Here is a 19,012-nt window from a genome sequence, read left to right on the forward strand (position 1 = left end):
ACACTCATTCATGTTCAAAGTCCTACAGAAAATTGGAATAGATGGCCTCTACTTCACTCTGGTAAAAGCCATTTATGAAAACCCAACAGCTAACCTAATCCTAAATGGGGAAAAGCTAAAATCTTTCATTCTTAGATCAGGTGAAAAACAAGGATATCCTCTCTCACCACTCCTATTAAAATATAGTTCTGGAATCATTAGCTACAGCAATTAGACAAGAGAAAGAAATAAAAGGAACAACAATAGGTAAAGAGGAAGTTAAATTATCATTATTTGCAAATGATATGATACTTTACTTGGAAGACTCAAAAAACTCCACCAAGAAACTACTAGAATTAATGCAGAAATTCAGTAGCATAGCACCTTACAAACTCAATACCCAAAAGTCAGTAGCATTCCTCTACACAGATAACCAAAACACTGACAGGGAAATTATGGAAACAATATCTTTTACATTAGCACCAAGGATATTGGAATACCTTGGAAGTCATCTAAATAAAAAGTCAAAGAACTTTTCAAGGAAAATTTCAGTACTCTGAAAAAAGAGATCGTAGAGGATTTTAAAAAATGGAAAGATATTCCATTATCCTGGATAGGAAGAACCAACATTGTGAAGATGGCCATACTCTCAAGATTTCTGTACAGATTTAATGCAATTCCTATCAAACTACCATCAACATAACTCACAGACGTAGAAAAATCATTCCTATAATTTATTTGGAACCAGAATAGACCTAGAATAGAAAAGGCAATCCTAGGCAATAAAAACAAAGCAGGAGACATCACATTCCTCACTAAAAATTATACTACAAGGCTACTGTGATAAAATCAACATGGTACTGGAATAGAAATAGACTTGAGGATCAATGGAATAGAGTAGAAGTCGCTGAAGACCCTAGGAACACACTTAGTCACCTTATCTTTGACAAAGTGGCCAAACATACTCATTGAAAGTAAGATACCCTCTTTATCAAATTGTGCTAGATAACCTGGCTCTCTACATGCCAAAAACTAAAATTTGACCCAGGTCTATCGCCATGCACTACGCTAAAGTCAAAATGGACTAATGATCTACACACTGAAACAGAGACACTAAATGTCCTAAAAGAGAAAGTAGGAGGAACTCTTGAAGACATAGGAGTAGGCAAAGAGTTCATGAACAAAAATCAAATTGAATGGGAAACGGTTGAAAGAATTAACAACTGGAACGTGCTCTTACTGATAAGTCTTTTCCCGTCAAAAGAAATTATCAACAAAGTGAAAAGACAACCCACAAATTTGGAAAAGAGCATGACAAATAAGTACTCATTAAAAGGTCTGCTCTCTAGAATTTGTAAAGAACTAAAAAATATTAGGGCCCCAAAATTTAAAGACCCTGTCCAGAAATGGGCATCTGAGATGAACACACATTTCTCATAGCAAGAAATTAAAGAAGCAAATAAATATATGAAAAAGTGTAACACATCAATAACCTTCAATGAAATGCAAATTAAAACAGCATTCAGATGTCATCTCATCCCATAAAGAATGGCTTTCCTAAAGAAATCACCCAACAAAAAATGTTGGAAAGGCTGTGGGGAAAAAGAACAATTCTCCACTGCTAGTAGGAATGTAGACTTGTGCAAATGTTATGGAAATCAGTGAGGTGAATCCTTAGAAAAGTTGGACTGGAAATCCCATTTAAACCAGCTATTCCTCTACTGAGAATTTTCCTGGAGGATCTGAAAACATCATACCATAGTGATATATGTGTGCCTATGTTTATAGCAGCATAATTTGTAATATCCAAGTCTTGGAAACAATCAAGATGTCCATCACCTGAGGAATGGTTGAGAAAGATGTGGTATTTTTACACAATGGTGTATTATTCAGCTATTAAGAATGATAAACTGCAAGCCTTTCTATTGAAGTGGATGCCACTTGAACATATACTGATTAGTGAAATAAACCAGACACACATGTGTAAATATTATATAGATTCCCTAATATAAGAATTCAAAAGAAGAAACACAAATAGAAAGGTATGATACAAATAAAAGGAAAGCAAGGACTCGAGGACTAACTAATGACATGGAAAGGAGAAGTGCTAGAAAACATGACACTGAGAAGCCATACATTTATATATAGAAGATGGGTAAGGCAAAGATCCTGAGAATCTTAAGATTTTTGAATCTAGCAGTCAATTGGAAGAATTCTCACCCTGACTAACTACATATACTGACACCTGTAAACTCAGCAACTGCACTGAAGATGGTATTTTGTAATAGTAGGTTCATGCTTGGATTGCCTGTCATTCTGGTCTTCTGAATATGTGCTGTTTGTCAAGACATGCCAGTTGCTGCTGTGCTGTCTCCCGGGTATATGATTGTTTAAAAAGAAGGAGGTTGTGAATGGAGTCAGGAGACCAGGAACGGAATGTTGTGGGACTGTCCTGCTTCAACGTTGTATATGGTTAGATTTTTGGACTTATATGTAAACATAAGAATTATGTAATTCTTCCTAAGATGTTTGATATGCAGACAGATAGTGATCTTTAACTTAACAGCCTAGGTTGTATGGTATAACAGTAAGCTTCTCTTCTGGAGAGTTAATAACCTAAACATATACACCAATAATTAGGGAAAAAGTAAGGTCGCAATGAAAGCCAACATTTTGACCCTAGTTTTCCAAGATCAATTACCTCTCAAGACATATGAGAACTTGTTCTGTAACTTCATGTAACTCTGTAGTGTCCCAAATTTTCTGATCAAGGAGATTATGGGGCCAAAGAGGAAAGTGATCGATGACGTAGAGTGTGCCTAAGGAGAGTGACATGGAAAGAAAACATTCTCTCAGGCTTACACAGATAGCACATTGGCCAAGCAATGGCCATATCTCATCCACATGGCTGACACTGACAAAAGATCCACAAGCTAAGGTACAGATCTCAGGATAAATCCTGAGGGGATCTCACTGACCTTATCAGACCCAAAAGCTACAACTCTTGTTCATATATCTTGCTTCTTCTTGGTCTTAACCATCCAGCAGAAAATATAAAAGCAAAGTATAAAAAGTAAAACCATGGTGTTATGTTGAGCTGTAGGTGACTCAGGTCAACAATTTCTGACATTGCCAGTCAAGCGGAAGACCCAATACTATTATGGACTACTGAACTCTTTTAGAATATTTTGCTGAGTTAACACACCTATGATATTCATATGATGGAACTAAACAAAAAAAAAGATACAGGTGATTGTCCATTTTGTATCTGTGTATTCAAAATTGTGAGGATGGATGTATAGTTACATTCTCTTAATGAATAGATGGATTTGTTCTAATAGTGTTTGTAAATACAATATCATGTCTGCATCTTGTTCAGCAAATAACCTCTAGAAAGAATGTATGCAATGTGTTAATTGTTGAAACTGTCCTACCAATTTGTTTTGAAACTTTCTCTTTGCTATTTTTTTCTCAATCAAATTATGGAAAAAATTAAGACTAGACAATTTTAACTGGTCTCTTTTTTGTTTACGGAAAAATTTCTGAAGATTTAAAGAATCTATATATATAAGCAGTATGAAAGATTTTGTAACTACATACTACATAATCTACAGCAGAAATCCATGTTTTACTAGTATCTGTGGAAAGAGCTAAAAACTTACTGTGTATAAGACCATGAAGTAAGCTTCATTTAATTCCAAAAAACAAGCATGATGCAGGTTAAGTTTTTTTTATCTCAATGTAATAAAATTGAAAGGAAATTACATTTCAAATTTAAAAATCCCTCAACTTTCTGAAAATATATAAGAACTCTTTTCAATAATTCTTAGATCACATGGGAATTGAATTATTTATTAACCACTTAGAAAATATTGAGAAAATTTAGCCAAATACATCAGAAAATGATAATCAACCTAATATAAAACTAAGCAAAGAATATGAATAAGCAATTTCCACAAGTATTAGTAGCTAATAAACAAATTAAATGCTATGAATCTCATTTATAATCAAGGAAGTCTACAGTAATATAAACAAGAATATATTTTCTTACCAATTATGCAAAAATTAGAAAATCTATACTCCCATTAATATTGGGTAGAATATTAGAAAGTATACCTCTTGGAGATCATGTTAATTTGTAAAACATTACCAGAGGACAATTGGAAATTAATATATATCTATATATGGTACACTAAAGGGAATATAAATAACAATTTGTATAATGGGAACAGTATTTACAATGCATAAACCATGTGTACGTCTAACACATATAAATACCAATGACACATACATATACACTGGGAAATTCATCAAAATGGATCTGAGAGGATATAGACAAAATTATTAACACTGTTTATGTCTGAATAAGGAAAGGTGTTTTATAGAGAAGACAAGTGAAAAGGAGAAAATATCATCCTCCTTATGCATCCATGTGTTTGCAATCTTATAATGGATACATTTTTCACTTGGGGATAATAAATCATTACAATAAAAAGATTGCCTTAAAATTAATGGCTGATTTCAATGTTCAGGAATAAATTTAACTACCTTATTAAGCAAAAACAATAAAAACTAGTTAATAATTTACAGAAGTGGTTATGAAAATCACAAGTAAATAAAAAATCAAGATATGCAAGGGAAAGGAATATATACTAAATTAAATAAAAATCAGTGAATTCTAAAGAAATAAACAGAGTTGGTACATCACAAAATTACAAAGTAAAGAAGAACCAGTAGCTTCTAGCCTGCTTTTATTAGCATAAAACCTCTGGAAACACAAAAACATACAATTACATAAGGATAAAAATACAAAAACTGACATAGTAAGTAAAATAAACTATCAGATATTGTAGAAACTACTAAAATATGGACACGTTTGTATTCATGTGTTAAATCTGCACACAGCAATAATGGTGTCTGCATATAGCAGTAGTTATGATGCTGCACCCTCCAAAGCTAAGGGTAATAGTCTTAAGGGTAATAATCTCATCAACAAACAGGCTGAGGAGTCCAAGAATTCCAGAAATAACTGAGTAGATACAGAAAGTACAAGGGCAAAATGGACCCTGAGTTCCTGTTACTATGATTGTTTTTGTATTCACAAACAATAATGTCTGAAGCCATTTGAGTTGCTCAAGCATAAACAGAAAAAATTATAAATAGAGTGATTGATAGTGCTTATTACATAAAAAATTAAATTAAGCACTTTCCTGTGCCAGGAAAATGACAAGTAAAACGCTATTTACAATCTAGTGACAGAAAGTTAATATTCTTAGTATTTAAAGAGATTCTGTATCAGTGACAAAAAGATAAATATTCTTATTATAAAAATTAGCAAAAACATAACTAATGTAAAAGAAAAGTGGAAAGAAACACAAAAGATAAAAATCTAAGTAATGGAAACTGAAGCAACTGAGGAAATATAAATTTTGGCCTATCAAATACATTTCATAACATCTTTTATATTGAAGTATACTATACTTACAAATAAAAGAACATGACAAAAAAGTACAGTTCCTTTTCACAAACAGAAACCATCCTTAAAAGTAGCAGCCGGGGTCTGGGGAGATAGATCAGTGGTCTAAGTACCTGCTAGGCAAGAGCTAGGACCTGGGTTTCATCCCCATTACTACATGCTGTGCTGGTCACCGAAACTAGGCGTGATGGCACATATCTGTAATCCCAGAGCTGGGTAGGCTGAGACCAGAGGAGCCCTATGAGTCCAAGCTGCATAGTGAGACCCTGTACCAAATAAATAAAAGATCTCTAAAAATGTAGCAACCAGATCAAAACAGAATTGCCTGTAACCCAGAAACTCCCTCACTCTTAATCCTTTCAAAACCACTCACTGCTGGCTAAAGGTAACCATTATCCCGATGGCTAACAGCATATTTTGCCCATTTTTATCTCACATATAAATTAAATCATGTTTTGTGTGCTGTGGTCAAGCTTCTTTTGTTCACATTACTTTTGCTAGATTTATCTTTATCATTCTTAATTCTGAGTTAAGCAATCCAACATAGGTATACTAAAATGCATCTATTCTGCTGTTGATAAGCATTAGGTAATTTCCAGTAAAAATGATAGGTGCAATATTACAATATTACTTATAGTACAATACTAACTACTTAATGCTAAATATTTTAGAACCATAAAAATGCACAAATAGAGGACTACTAAAAGAATATGTACACATGTAAAGTTCTATGCTATTTGGATTCAAAATCATGTTTATAATCATCACTAAGAAAGTGATAAAAACTATGATGTTAAATAAAGGCATACAGTAGTCCTACTTTGAATCCATCTTGAAAAAAGAAAAATGAAAAGATTTCTGTGTATGTGTATAAAAGTGCAAGTAACTAGATATGTAGAAAAAATCTAGAGGGAAATATAACAATATTAACTGGAGCTTTCAATGGGTGAGCTTTCATTTTCCTTGTTATGGTCTTTCCTATCTCCAGGCTCTCTTCAATGAACGCTTCAGAAAGAAAGATATTTTCAAATGTTTAGAAAGCTTTGCAATAAAACTGATAGATAGTAAAACACTGGTCTAAAGATTTCTTTTATAAAAATTATCTCTGACACACTAACCACATTCATGTTTCTCTCTGGATAACCCTGTAATTCATGCTGGTCTCACCCACAGCCGCTTCCTTGCTCTGTAAATCTTGCACTGGCCTTTAGCCAAGAGCAATAAAACCTGACCTGACCTCCAAGTTCAGTTGGTGGTGACAAAAAGAATTTATATCTTTGCTTTTCTAAATGTTCTCTTTCCTTCCTACTTCAATCCCTGCTATTGTTGAACTGCTGTCTACATTACCAACTTATGTTGACCATCAGGAGCTAATGAGACAATTGTTAAAATATCTATTGATCCTAACATGCCATGCCTGCTAAAATTAGCATATTATGAAATATATATGTATTGTAAATAATGTTGTATAAATGAAATGCCAGTCTTCATAAATATTAGAAGAAGCACATACCACATTTCATATGGGTCAGCAGACTTCTATGTGTCATTACTCATTCTTTCCCTTGGGATCCAAAGCTGAGTCAATCAAATACAGGTCATAAACAGGTCACCTAACCCTGGAGGCTTATGAATAGCTGTAGAAAATTAGAAATAATGAACACCCCACAGTATCTTTCATTTTACATAGCAATGAAAACCAGGAACTCATGCTCTATTTTCACACTGACTTGATCATGCTTAATATTATATTTATTATTAGCTAGAATTCACCAAGAAACTCTCATCACAAGTATTTATTGAGTGTCCACTAGTGTCAAGCACAGTTGTAGGCACTCAATATAGTAGACAAATATAGAAATCTCTGTCCTCATTAGGCCTACATTCCAACTCAGGGAGACAAACTATACACACAAAAAAGAAGAAAAATAGAATAAATTAATGCTATAGTTTGTAAAATCATGGTTGCTGGTATAGTTAAAGGAGATCCACATGAATGTAGAGCATGGTACAGTGTTCAAATAGGAGTAATATGGTCAGAATAATACCGATCAAGAAGTTTAGTTGGTGGCCACATCATGTCCGACTCCCCTTCAATGAAGTTTTGCTCCAGCCTCTGGAAATGTTGACACCTATTTCGGGGATTGGTTCAGCTACCAAAAGCCACCTTCCCCAACATCAGAGCTCACATAAGAGAGGCACATAATGAGCTGTCACATTCATCCCAATGAGGGGCAATTCTGTTGGACCATTTTTGATCTAGAGTTCAATGCAGGGCTGGTAAATCTTGTCATCTAGACTGTCACAGCCTGAATTCTTCCGTTTCCTACTTCCTTCTGCTTCCTTCTATAATGTTGACCCCAGAATGCTCATTAATAAACATCATCCCATAAAACACATGTCTGCTTCCCCTACTGTCCACATTAATCATAATAAGACAGTACTTGAAGGAGATGAGGGAGGAGAATGAGTCACATTCTTCCATTTGAAGAAAGAGAATTCCAGACAGAGAGCTCATCCTTGAGTCAGGAATATGCTTGGTGTGGTCAGTGAGAAGTCCAGTGAGGCTAGAGACTGGGGTGCAAAGAGTCCAAAGGAATTAGTAGGAAATAAGCTTTGTGGGTTTTACTCAACATGAAGTGAAAAATCATGGGAAATTTTTGACCAGATGAGTGACATGATTTGATTTATATTCCTAAATATCTGGTCGCTATCAATCACCATGTGGAGACAGCACTGTAGAGAGCAAGATAGAAGAAAGAAGCTATTCAAGAAATTTGGGTGTTACTAATAATGATGGTGTGGTCCAAAGAGGTGACAGTAGTTGCAGAGACAAAGTGATTCTGGAGACACTCTAAAGATAAGACAAACTTTCTAGGAAATCCCAGTGGAATAGATGGAATATCAATAAGAAAGAAAAGAGTTTATGTTTAAAATTTGGGATATTTCAGTTAAGTGAAGATATCTGAGATACAGCTAACGATAGAGACCACCACCATTCAGAAACAAGATCAGAGGGCCTACCTAATAGCTCAGAGGAGTAAAATGCCTACGTAGGCAGGCGCAGTGGCCATGGTGCCCTGCAAGTCCCACTCTTGGGGCATGCTGAGATGGCGATTGCGACTGAGCATAGTGGCACGCACCTGTAATCCCAGATGATCTTGGGAGGCTGAACACATGAGAATCACTACAAGTCTGATCTACATACTGAGATCCTGGAGTTCCTGTACTAAAATACAAAAGAAAGAAAGAAGGAAGGAAGGAAGGAAGGAAGGAAGGAAGGAAGGAAGGAAGGAAAGAAAGAAAGAAAGAAAGAAAGAAAGAAAGAAAGAAAGAAAGAAAGAAAGAAAGAAAGAGAAAAGAAAAGAAATAAGAAGCAAGATCAAGAGTCAATGTAGTATTTAAATCCTTCAGAATGGGTGAAATCACCAAACAAAAGACTGCAGGCACAAAAAAGAAGAATCTGAAGAACAAGGGCATTTCAGTCTTGAGTTGTCTACAGGAAAAGCCATTAAAAAAAACATTGAAAGAGCAAGCACAAATGATGGAGGCCAGTGAGAAAGCATGGTATATTAAAAACCAACTGAAAAATGTGTGGCATAAGAGAATGTTTCTCTCTAGATGACTGTCCTTAAGCACATCATACATCATTGATCACTTTCCTCTGTGGCCCCATAATCTCCTTGATCAGAAAATTTGGGACATTCCTGAGTTTCAGGATGTTATGGTAAAGTTTTCTTATGTCCTGAGTCCTCATTGACCTTGAATGGCTAGGGCCAAAATGTTGGCTATCCTTGTAGCCCTTCTTTTTCTCTAATGTTTGGTCTGCAAACTTAAGTTGTTAACCCTCCAGAAGAGAAGTGGAATGATATTATTACCATGTATAGCCCCACTATCAGTTGAGCTTAACCCCACTGTCTCTCTGAATATCAAACATCTTAGACATAACATGGAATAGGTATTTTCCATCAAGTATTGGTATGTTAAACTTTTTTTGATATGTTAAACTTTAAAACTCTATAGAATGTGAAAAAAATTTTAAAAAGGAATAAACAATTACATATATTTACTCAGAAATTTAGAAATCTACAACTGCATTGTAGCAGGACAGTCCTATGATATTGTTTTTGTCTCTTGCTTACATTTACTACCCTCTTTTTAAGCAAACATTTACTTGAGAGACAGTATAGCAGTAATTTATGTGACATTAGAAGGTATACGTATTTAGAGCAAATTGGTCAAGCAATGACTGTGACTCATCTGCTGTACAGGGTCTCAGGGTAAATCCTGAGGGGATTTAACTGACTTTGTCAGATGCAAAAGTTACATTTCTTATTATATAGGTCTTGCTTCATCTTGGTCTTAACCATCCAGCAGAAAAGTGTAAAAACAAATTACAAAAAGTAAAGCCATATTAATATGCTGAGCTATAAAAGGCTCAAGTCAACAACCATCACCCTTCAGTGCCAAGGATAGAGAAATCAATGAGATTCTCATATAAGTGCTGCACAAAGCCAGGTCCTATAAAATAAACACAATACCATCTAATATATAATTATAAATAGAACAACCAGGAAATGAACATCAACTAAGCCATGAAATCAGTAAAACCAAAAGGTGACACCCTCAACTCTATTTACTCTTAGTTATTAAGGTACACATACTGGAGGAAACTTATCGTATCCAGTTGAGGACCAGTCTACACTCAGACTCTGATAACTTCTCACACCACTCTTCCAGTCCTTGCCTCCCTCTGTTGTCCCATCCCATACAGCAGGGACCTACTCACTCTCCAGCTCCACCAGGTAATCACCAGCCTCCTCATACACTCTGGGTGTTTAACTTCATTGCCATTGTGCACAACATGCCACATTTGCACAGGTAGTTAGTGAGACACCTTCCATTTTTCAAACTGTAAAGTCCAATTCAAATACCCACTCTTCTGAAAAGTCAAACTACAGTCTTCTTCATGCTTCCATAACATTCTATATGTATGTTATACACAGGTGCTATGAATAGACAAACTAAATTCAACTAGACATATTGTATTGGAGATAATTTCAATAGCACTAGTTATCAGGAAACCCTTCAGTGAGTCCACAATCTCCTGCCTGGAATATATGGCACACTGCAAGAAAGAAAAAGAACAAGAGACAAGAATTGTAAGGAGATAGGGTTCTGAGATGATCAGTGTTCTCTGGAAACAAAAACCAAGTGTCTCCAGATAGCCATTACTTTATTAGCTAATGCAGGGAAAAAGGGTAAGGGTGCTTTTCCTGAAACAGCTTAGAAGTAGTGGTTGAATGGGCAAGTTTAACATCATAAAAGAGACAAATGAAGATTCAGCCTCACAACTGGGTACAAATTTCCTCTGCATTGTCTTCAGCAGACTTCATTCTACTCAGTGAGCCTCACAGCTACATGGAACAAGAGGTCTCAGCAGGGACAAATAGGAAACAGAATTTCTGCCTTCTGAAAGAAAAAAAAATCAACCCACAAGTCAAGGCAAACAGGGCTTCTGACAGATTCTATGTCAATTCATAACTCGTGGTCTCTAATGATGCTGTGTTTTTCTGTATCACTTATTTGTCTATAAATAAGATCACATGCATCATGGTTTCCTCGGTAGAGCTCCAGTTTACATTTGTTGTCACTGAGTAAATATTATCAACATTCAGCTTTCAAAGGATGACCTTGTTTGCATGTTACATGAAATGATCACTCTATTAATCAGCATTTCAATGGTAAAATCTCAGCCTCATTCACTCATGCAACTCCCACAGTGTTTAGCAGTGCCACATGGATAATAAGTGATCAATGAATGTGCAATGATAAATTGTAGAAATAAATGCTAGTGTCATGAAGTTTTTGTGATTTCCCTTGGTTGAGTGGAGGGAACCTGTGTGGTGCTAAAGGCAAAGAAAAACTCAGAACCTAAGAAGCGCAGAATGACATTGTTCCTACCCCCCCATCAGCCTTCAGATGTGCTCTTAGTTACTTTTCTCATTTCTGAGACAAAATATCTAACACCCAAAAGTTAAGGGAAAAATATTTATCTAGCTCACAACTCATACAGGTTTTAGTCCATAATTGGCTGGCTCCAAGGCAGAGTAGCATTGCAGAGGAGAAACAGTTCATGGTAGGCAGAAGGCAACAAAGTGGTGTTGTAGGAAGCTGGGTTAAATAGAAATATTACAGGCACTCAGGGCTAGGCCCTCAATGAGCCAGTACAAAGACAAGATACCTTATAACTGTGGGAGAAACAGGTACTCCCACTGTGGGTCAGACCTCAACACAAAAGATTAAACAAACACACCCACGTACCACCCTAGCAATGGATTTCAGCGGTTGATATTCTAAATAGGCATCAATCACCTTGAAAGAGCCAGGAAGAGTCACTAACCCAACTCCCTAGAGAAAAGGCCCCTCTTCTATATTCATATCCATTTGGTACATGACTGACTTAGCCATTTTGATCCCAATTTAATCAATTTTACCTGAACAATTATACATGCAATTTTATTGACTGACCACAGTTTTGTCCCACCTGATACCCACCTTGTGACTTCCCATTTTTTCCTACTTTAGACCCACCTTATACTTTATGTTTTGCTCTATAAAATCTCCAGAAAAGGCCAGGTCCTCTTCTGTCCCTCTTCAGACAGAAGCTTTCTTTCCCTCAATAAATATATTCTGCTCTTAACCTCCATTGTTTCTAAAATTCATTCTTCCATTTTTGAGAGGACAAACTTGTCTCAGATATCTTTTAGATTGGGAGTTTCTTTCCCTTATATTAGTAACATGGGTTGACCACAATTCCTTCTATCTCTTTTATCTCATTCAGGCAACTTAAGGCAGGTAGCACTCATACCCTTAATCCCAGTGCACTTAAACCTAGAATTGCACCATGAATCAGTCCCAGTATCACACACTCCAGATCCAGCCACCTCTGAAAAAGCCCCACATATGACTACATGAGGTTTTGGGGATCATCTAGACACAAGCCATAACATGTGCCACAGACCATGTGAAATGAAGATTATTCTCAGATCCCTGAAATGCCTACATTAACCAACTGGAAGACAGTTAGATGGTATCCATGGAGAAAAGAAATCCTTGGATCAGGAGTCAGGAGACAGAGACACTTGTCCCAATCTAGCCCTAATAAGAAGATCCTACAATTGGCCCCAATAAGAAGATGCTATAATAAAATCAGCTACATCCCTTTACATTCACAAGTATCTCATCATGAGGAAGTTGAGTCAGGGTCATCTACCAGACCCCTCCTAAGCTCTCACATTCAGGGTTAACACAGACATTACTTTAAATGACTACAGATCATATCAATGTCTATACCTGCTTTCAGCCTCTGGGTCAAAACCCTGTGGATAAGGTTGAATAACTAAAGTGCCATTTCAAGAGACCTGAAATTCTTTGAAACTATTCTAATACAAATGCTCAGTCAGGGAGAAGCAGCGGCCTCCCAGAGAAGACTTCAATTTGATCATAGGATCACATGGTGAACTTGTTAAAATGGAGTTTCTAATCCTCTGTGATCTGGGTGTGGGATGTAGCCCCAGAGTTTCCATTTCTCACAAATTCCCTAGTGATGTTGATGCTGCTATTCCAGGGACCATCCTTGGAGAATTACTGAGTTGTTACTGTGTAGTCCATCAGAAGATATATTTTAGTGGAAGGAAAACATGGGAGTTCCTTAGAAAAAAATAAGCACAGATATTCAAGAAGAAAGAGCTATAGAAACAGGCTTCTAATCCAGACTATATCTGATATTATCTCCTGGTTTTTTTCTGGCACTAACCTCTTAGCGAGGATCTGTGTTCACTGGGAACTCTGCACCCAGTGGGAAAGGGATGCTTTTTTTGGAGGAGTCTTGTTTTCTTCCTCCCTTCAACTCCTGTATATTACTCCTGGGTCTCATTAGCCCTTGGAACCTGTCTCAATTTAGCATCAGCTGCAAATTTAATTAATGCTCCAAGTAATCCTTCCACACAGCACTGAGGAGGATGCTAATTAAAGGCAGAGGCATACCTAGTCCCCCTTTTCTCCTGCCCTATCTGCCATTACCGGCCTTTATTTTTAGCTGACTCCCAGCTCCAGTCCAAATTAAATTCCACTTATGCGGATACATTTTTTTAATTCTTTACATCATCTGAATATCTGTAATTCTTAAAGACTGATTTTCCACCACAGTTTATTCTTGATATATATGAACCAATAATTCTCTACTGTCTCTTTAGGATACTCAAGAAGCCTTGAATGCAAACATCTATCAGATCAGCCAAGCACTAAAACATCCTCAGCTTTGCCTGCTACTGCAGCCTACCCCTTTCCTCAACACACCTACCCACACTGACACTCACCTTTACAACCTTTTGCTGAGTATGGCAGTAGATGCCTGCTATCCTATATATTTGAGAAACTAAAGTAGGAGGATCCAAATTCAAGTCTCACTTGGGCAACTTTGCAAGAACCTGCTTCAAATTAAAAACACAAAAAGCATTGGAAAAGTATATGAGTGGTAAAAGGTTGACTTTCCATATTTGGAGAAAGCAAAAAAAAAAATACATAAATAAATAAAACAAAAACTCTAAAGCTTCAGAAATGGATCTAGTGAATTGAATACTCCAGAAATAGAGATAGAAGGCAAACCATACCCTATAAGGATATAGTAAGAGCATTATTCCAGGAGTATCTGAACCCAAAGGTCTCATCCACTTGGGCTCCCCATTGACAAAATGTACCCTGCTGATCTCATCCTCAACTCAAGGCCATGAAAATCAAATTCACTTTGTCAAACAGTTTACCTTTTCAACCTGTTCAGGTTTGTAAGAATTAATAACAACCTTCTTTTAAGATTCATATTACAGCAATGATCAATCAGCAATGATACAACGTTGGCTGATTATTAGAATCTCTTAGGCCCGAAGACCAGGCCACACTCCACAGCAAATAAAACAACATATTTGTACAGGGATCCTAAACATAAATATTTTTAAAATCTCAGGGAACTCCAGAGCATGGCCAAGATTGACATTACTAGGTTCAAATGCATTTGTTTAAATTTAAATTTAAACTCGTTTGATAGGATGATGTCCCCTGAAGGATTTAAGACTTAACTGAAGGAAAGGGGAATTTTCACATAAAAAACACTCTTAGGAGGAAGGCACAACCAGTAAGAAAGCACACTAGTCAAGAGAAAAAGGAAGGAGGACTATGAGGTGGCGGGGTTGTAAGTCAGATGTTAAAACTGTTCCAGGTCAATAGTTTTAATGCCTAGCCCATCTCCATATCCACCAAAACGAGAGAAGCCTCATAATTTGCATTTAGTTTTCTGTTATGACCAACTACTTAGACTTGGATTTAACTTAGTGCCACAGTTTAATGAGGTGAATTAATAGTCTAGTAGGGTGCTATGGTTTGAATGTTTCTCTCACCCAGAAATCCATGATGAAAATTAATTCTGGGGCTAGAGATGTGGCTTGGTGGTAGAGTGCTTGACTAATATGTGCGAGGCTCTGGGTTCAATCTCCAGTAAAGAAGTAACAAGAGAAAGGGGAGACAAAGAAAGATGAAAGAAAGAAAGGAGAGAGAGAGGGAGAGAGAGAGAGAGAAAGAGAGAGAGAGAGAGAGAGAGAGAGAGGGAGAGAGAGAGAGAGAGAAAAGAAAGAAGAAAGAAAGAAGGAAAGAAAGAAAGAAAGAAAGAAAGAAAGAAAGAAAGAAAGAAGAAAAGAAGCTTAAGAGGTAGAGAGGTATTCAGGAGATAATTAGGTTATTAGGGCTTCTTCCTCATAGATGCAATTAGTACCTTATAAGACTTTGAAAGGGTAAATCCATACTTATACCATACAGAATTCATCCTCTTCAGAGAACATATTAACAAGTCACCATCTTTGGAAACACAGATTTAGTCTTCAACACACATGGCACCAACAAGTCAGTGTCTTCATCTTGGACTTCCAAGCTCCCAGACTTATGAGAAATAAATTTCTATTTGATTTTTGTTTGTTTCTTAATTTTTGTTTTTTAAAGAGAGTGTAAAGTAGTATTTTAAAAAATTATAAATTATACAGAATTTCATTAAACAAAATGATACAAATTTCACAGTATTTACTGTATTGAATAGTGTTGTCTTCAAATGAGGCTTTCCTATTACCAAACATGTGCATGCAAAATTGGAAAAAGAAAGAAATATAAGAAATTGAAAAAAGAAAAGGCAAAAGAATTGAAAAAGGAGGCAAAATAACCTAAGCACCAACTACTCCCTTTCCACAGACCAGCAGAAATCTATGATATAGTTGTACAAACCATCCTGCTTACATATATATTGTTTCTAAATTGTTACCCATTTTCAAAAAATTTTGTAGTATAAGTAAACTAAGACATAGGGCAAACAGTGGACTCACAGTCCTGTGAGACATGATTCTCATGAAAAATATCAGGATTTAAAACATAGTCTTGCCTAAAAACTGCTAAGTTTGGACTGCTTTCTTCCTTTCCTTCTATGTTAGCCAGGTGGAACCAAGAGTTCATGAGAACCAAGCTAAGCATTTGATCACAGAATCATTCTCTCTTCAGACCACTCATTAGCCTTGGTCTTTGCATTAATAAGTGCTGACTCTTATTGGATAAAAACTGAGGAAGGAATTGTGGCTGAACCAGCACATTTAGAGGCCAGCTAAAACAACATGTCAAATGCAGAGCCCTGGTAAATCCATCACATCGACTTCAAAGACAAAGCTAACTTGTTCATTCATACATTCAGCTGTGCCTTTTATGTTGAAAGATAACTATTTCTTTCAGTTCATTTCCCCTAGGAGATCCTACCAACAACAAGATTCTTAAGAAAACTGTCTTTGAGGCACCATCACAGCACGACTTTCTTTGGGTTCCTGTTATGAATTTAATTGTATTCCTTAAAAATTTGTATGCTGAAGTCCTACTCCCAAACATCAAAAAAGGCCTTATTTGAAAATAAGGATGTTACAGGTACAACTAGTTAAGAAGATAATACTTCAATAAGATGGCCTCCAATCCAATGTGACTAGTATCCTTAAAAGGAGTGGAATTTGGAGACAGACATACAGGGAGGACACCAAGTGAATATGAAGAAAAAAATTGGAATGGTACATCTACCAGCCAAAGAAGGCCAAGACTTGCCAGAAACCCATCAGAAGCTAGGGAAAGGGCATGTAAAACACTTTCAAAAGGAAAAAAAAACACAAGGATAACAATCTCAAAACTCTACTGTTCAGAACTATTGCACAATACATTTCTTTTTATGGTACGTTCTTATGGAAGACCTTGCAATCTAGCCCAATTCTAATATCATCCAAAGCTGAATCAAGATGAATAACACAATAATGAGAAATGAAATTGAATATATAATTTAAAAAACTATCAACAAGTAAAAGCTCAGAACTGATGGATTCACAGCAGAATTCTACAAGAAATTTAGAGAAGATTTAAAGCCAACTTTTCTCAAACTCTTCAGTGAAATTGAAAACGAAGCAATTCTCCTAAACTCATTCCTGGAGACAAGTATTACTGTCATTCCAAACCCAGAGAAAGATCCAAATGAAAAAGAGAATTATAGGCCAATCTCTCTAATGAATATAGATGCAAAAATGCTCATAAAATACTAGCAAACATAATGCAGCAAATCATCAAGAAGATTACACATAAGACCAAGTGGGAGTCAATCCAGGAATGCAAGGGATGGCTGAACATGCACAAATCCATAAATGTAATGTACCACATCAACAGAAACATCCACAAAACCCACATGATCATCTCAATGGATACAGAAAAAGCATCTGACAAAGTCCAACACTCACTTAGGATCAAAACCCTACAGAGAGTTGGAAAATATGGTCTACACCTCAACATGATAAAAACCATCTATGAGAAACCAATAGCCAACATCATACTAAATGGGCAAAAATCAAAGGCCTTCATTTTAAAATCAGGAATCAGACAAGGATATACACTATCTCCCATCCTATTCAGTATAGGTCTGAGAACATTAGCCAGAACAATTAGACAAGAGAGAAAAATAAAAAGAAGTGGAAATATCATTTTTTGCCAAAGACATCATACTCTACATAGAGGACCCCAAAAACTCCAAGAGTCTTGCAGATTTAATCACCAAATTCAGCAATGTAGCAGGATGCAAAATCAATAAACAAAAATCAGTAGCATTTTCATACACAAACAATGAGCACATTGAGAAAAATTAGGGAAACTACGCCTTTCACAATAACATCCAAAAAATAAAATACTAAGGAATCTCACAAAGGATGTATAATATTTATACAGTGAAAATTATGACCCTCTCAGAAAAGAGATTGAAGAAGGTTTGGGAAAATGGAAACATATTCAATGTTCCTGGATAAGAAGAACCAACATTATAAAAATGTCCATACTCCCAAAATTGTTATACAGATTCAATGCAATCCTGATTAACACACTATTAGCATACCTCACAGAGCTAGAGAAAACTTTCCTCAAATGCATTTGGAACCAAAAGAGACCCAAAATATCATTTCCAAATATTCCCAAAGATGATTCTCTTAAGTGATTACTACTAGACATAATGACTTCATTGTTCATAAGAGTACTTCTGTTTTCTTCAGAGCACTTCCATAAATCTTTATCTATCTTTTCTATTGAGCTGTTTATGTACTTATGGCCTACCTCCCTTAACCATTAGTGTACCCTAGAAATTGGGGGCCAAGCCTCAGGGGTTAGATTGTGTTGAGAATAAGTCTAAAACTAACTCTATGATCTTAGGGAAAAGTTATTTAATCATTCATCGCCTCAGTTTCCTCACCTAAAAAATGGGGTAATAATGGCATCTTTCCCATAGAGTTTAGGTGAAAATTGAGTTAATATGTGTAAAGCATTTTTAAGAGGATATGGCATAGTAAATATCATGAACCTTTTAATTGTCAATATTCAGGGCAGGGACATTGCCAACTTTATTCAATATTGACATAAACGTCATTAGCATATGATCAAAAATTGACTGCTAAAAGACTTCCTCATATGTGTTTCTAATGAATTAGCACATTCTTCTTCTCAGATCTCCAATTAGAAAGTCCACATGGTTTTTCCACCAATCAGAGGCATAGAAAATGCTGGTTCATTAATCAACATATATGACAAACCACTCCACAGACAAATTCAGAAGCCCTGTTTCACTGAATCCTAGGCCACAGTATGCACTACTTAGCTATGCAAAGGACCTTTTTGTCACTTACCAATGCAGACTCACAATACAGGATAAGTAACAAAGTCCATAAATTTACATTTATAAGTCTCCTTAATTTGGAATTAAAAAAATATTCAACTACTTTGTTTTTTCATATACTAGTAAACTTTCTGTGTCAGTCTGTCTGAGGCTACCATGGCTACAGCAGTATCTATTCAAACTACCCAGATATGCTTGAATATCTTTCCCCCAAATATGCTAGTTGAAATATTGTTCAATTAATTATTTCTTATAGAAAGTAGTAATTGGCATATGTAACTGGATTG

General features: G+C 36.0%; 1 long non-coding RNA gene across 2 annotated transcripts in view; it reads left to right on the forward strand.

Moving 5' to 3' along the window:
- LOC111814641 overlaps nucleotides 1-19,012 on the forward strand; it is a 162,482-nt gene that overhangs the window by 70,238 nt on the left and 73,232 nt on the right. Inside the window, exon 3 of one of the 2 annotated variants that reach the window (XR_002819569.1) lies at nucleotides 2,546-2,550. The exons of the other annotated variant lie outside the window; for it this stretch is intronic. This is a non-coding gene — a long non-coding RNA (uncharacterized LOC111814641). The remainder of the gene's footprint in view (nucleotides 1-2,545; nucleotides 2,551-19,012) is intronic. 2 annotated transcript variants of the gene reach the window in all.

Source organism: Octodon degus, unplaced genomic scaffold, assembly GCF_000260255.1.
Source record: "Octodon degus isolate 3935 unplaced genomic scaffold, OctDeg1.0 scaffold00389, whole genome shotgun sequence".
NCBI classification, from domain to species: domain Eukaryota; kingdom Metazoa; phylum Chordata; class Mammalia; order Rodentia; family Octodontidae; genus Octodon; species Octodon degus.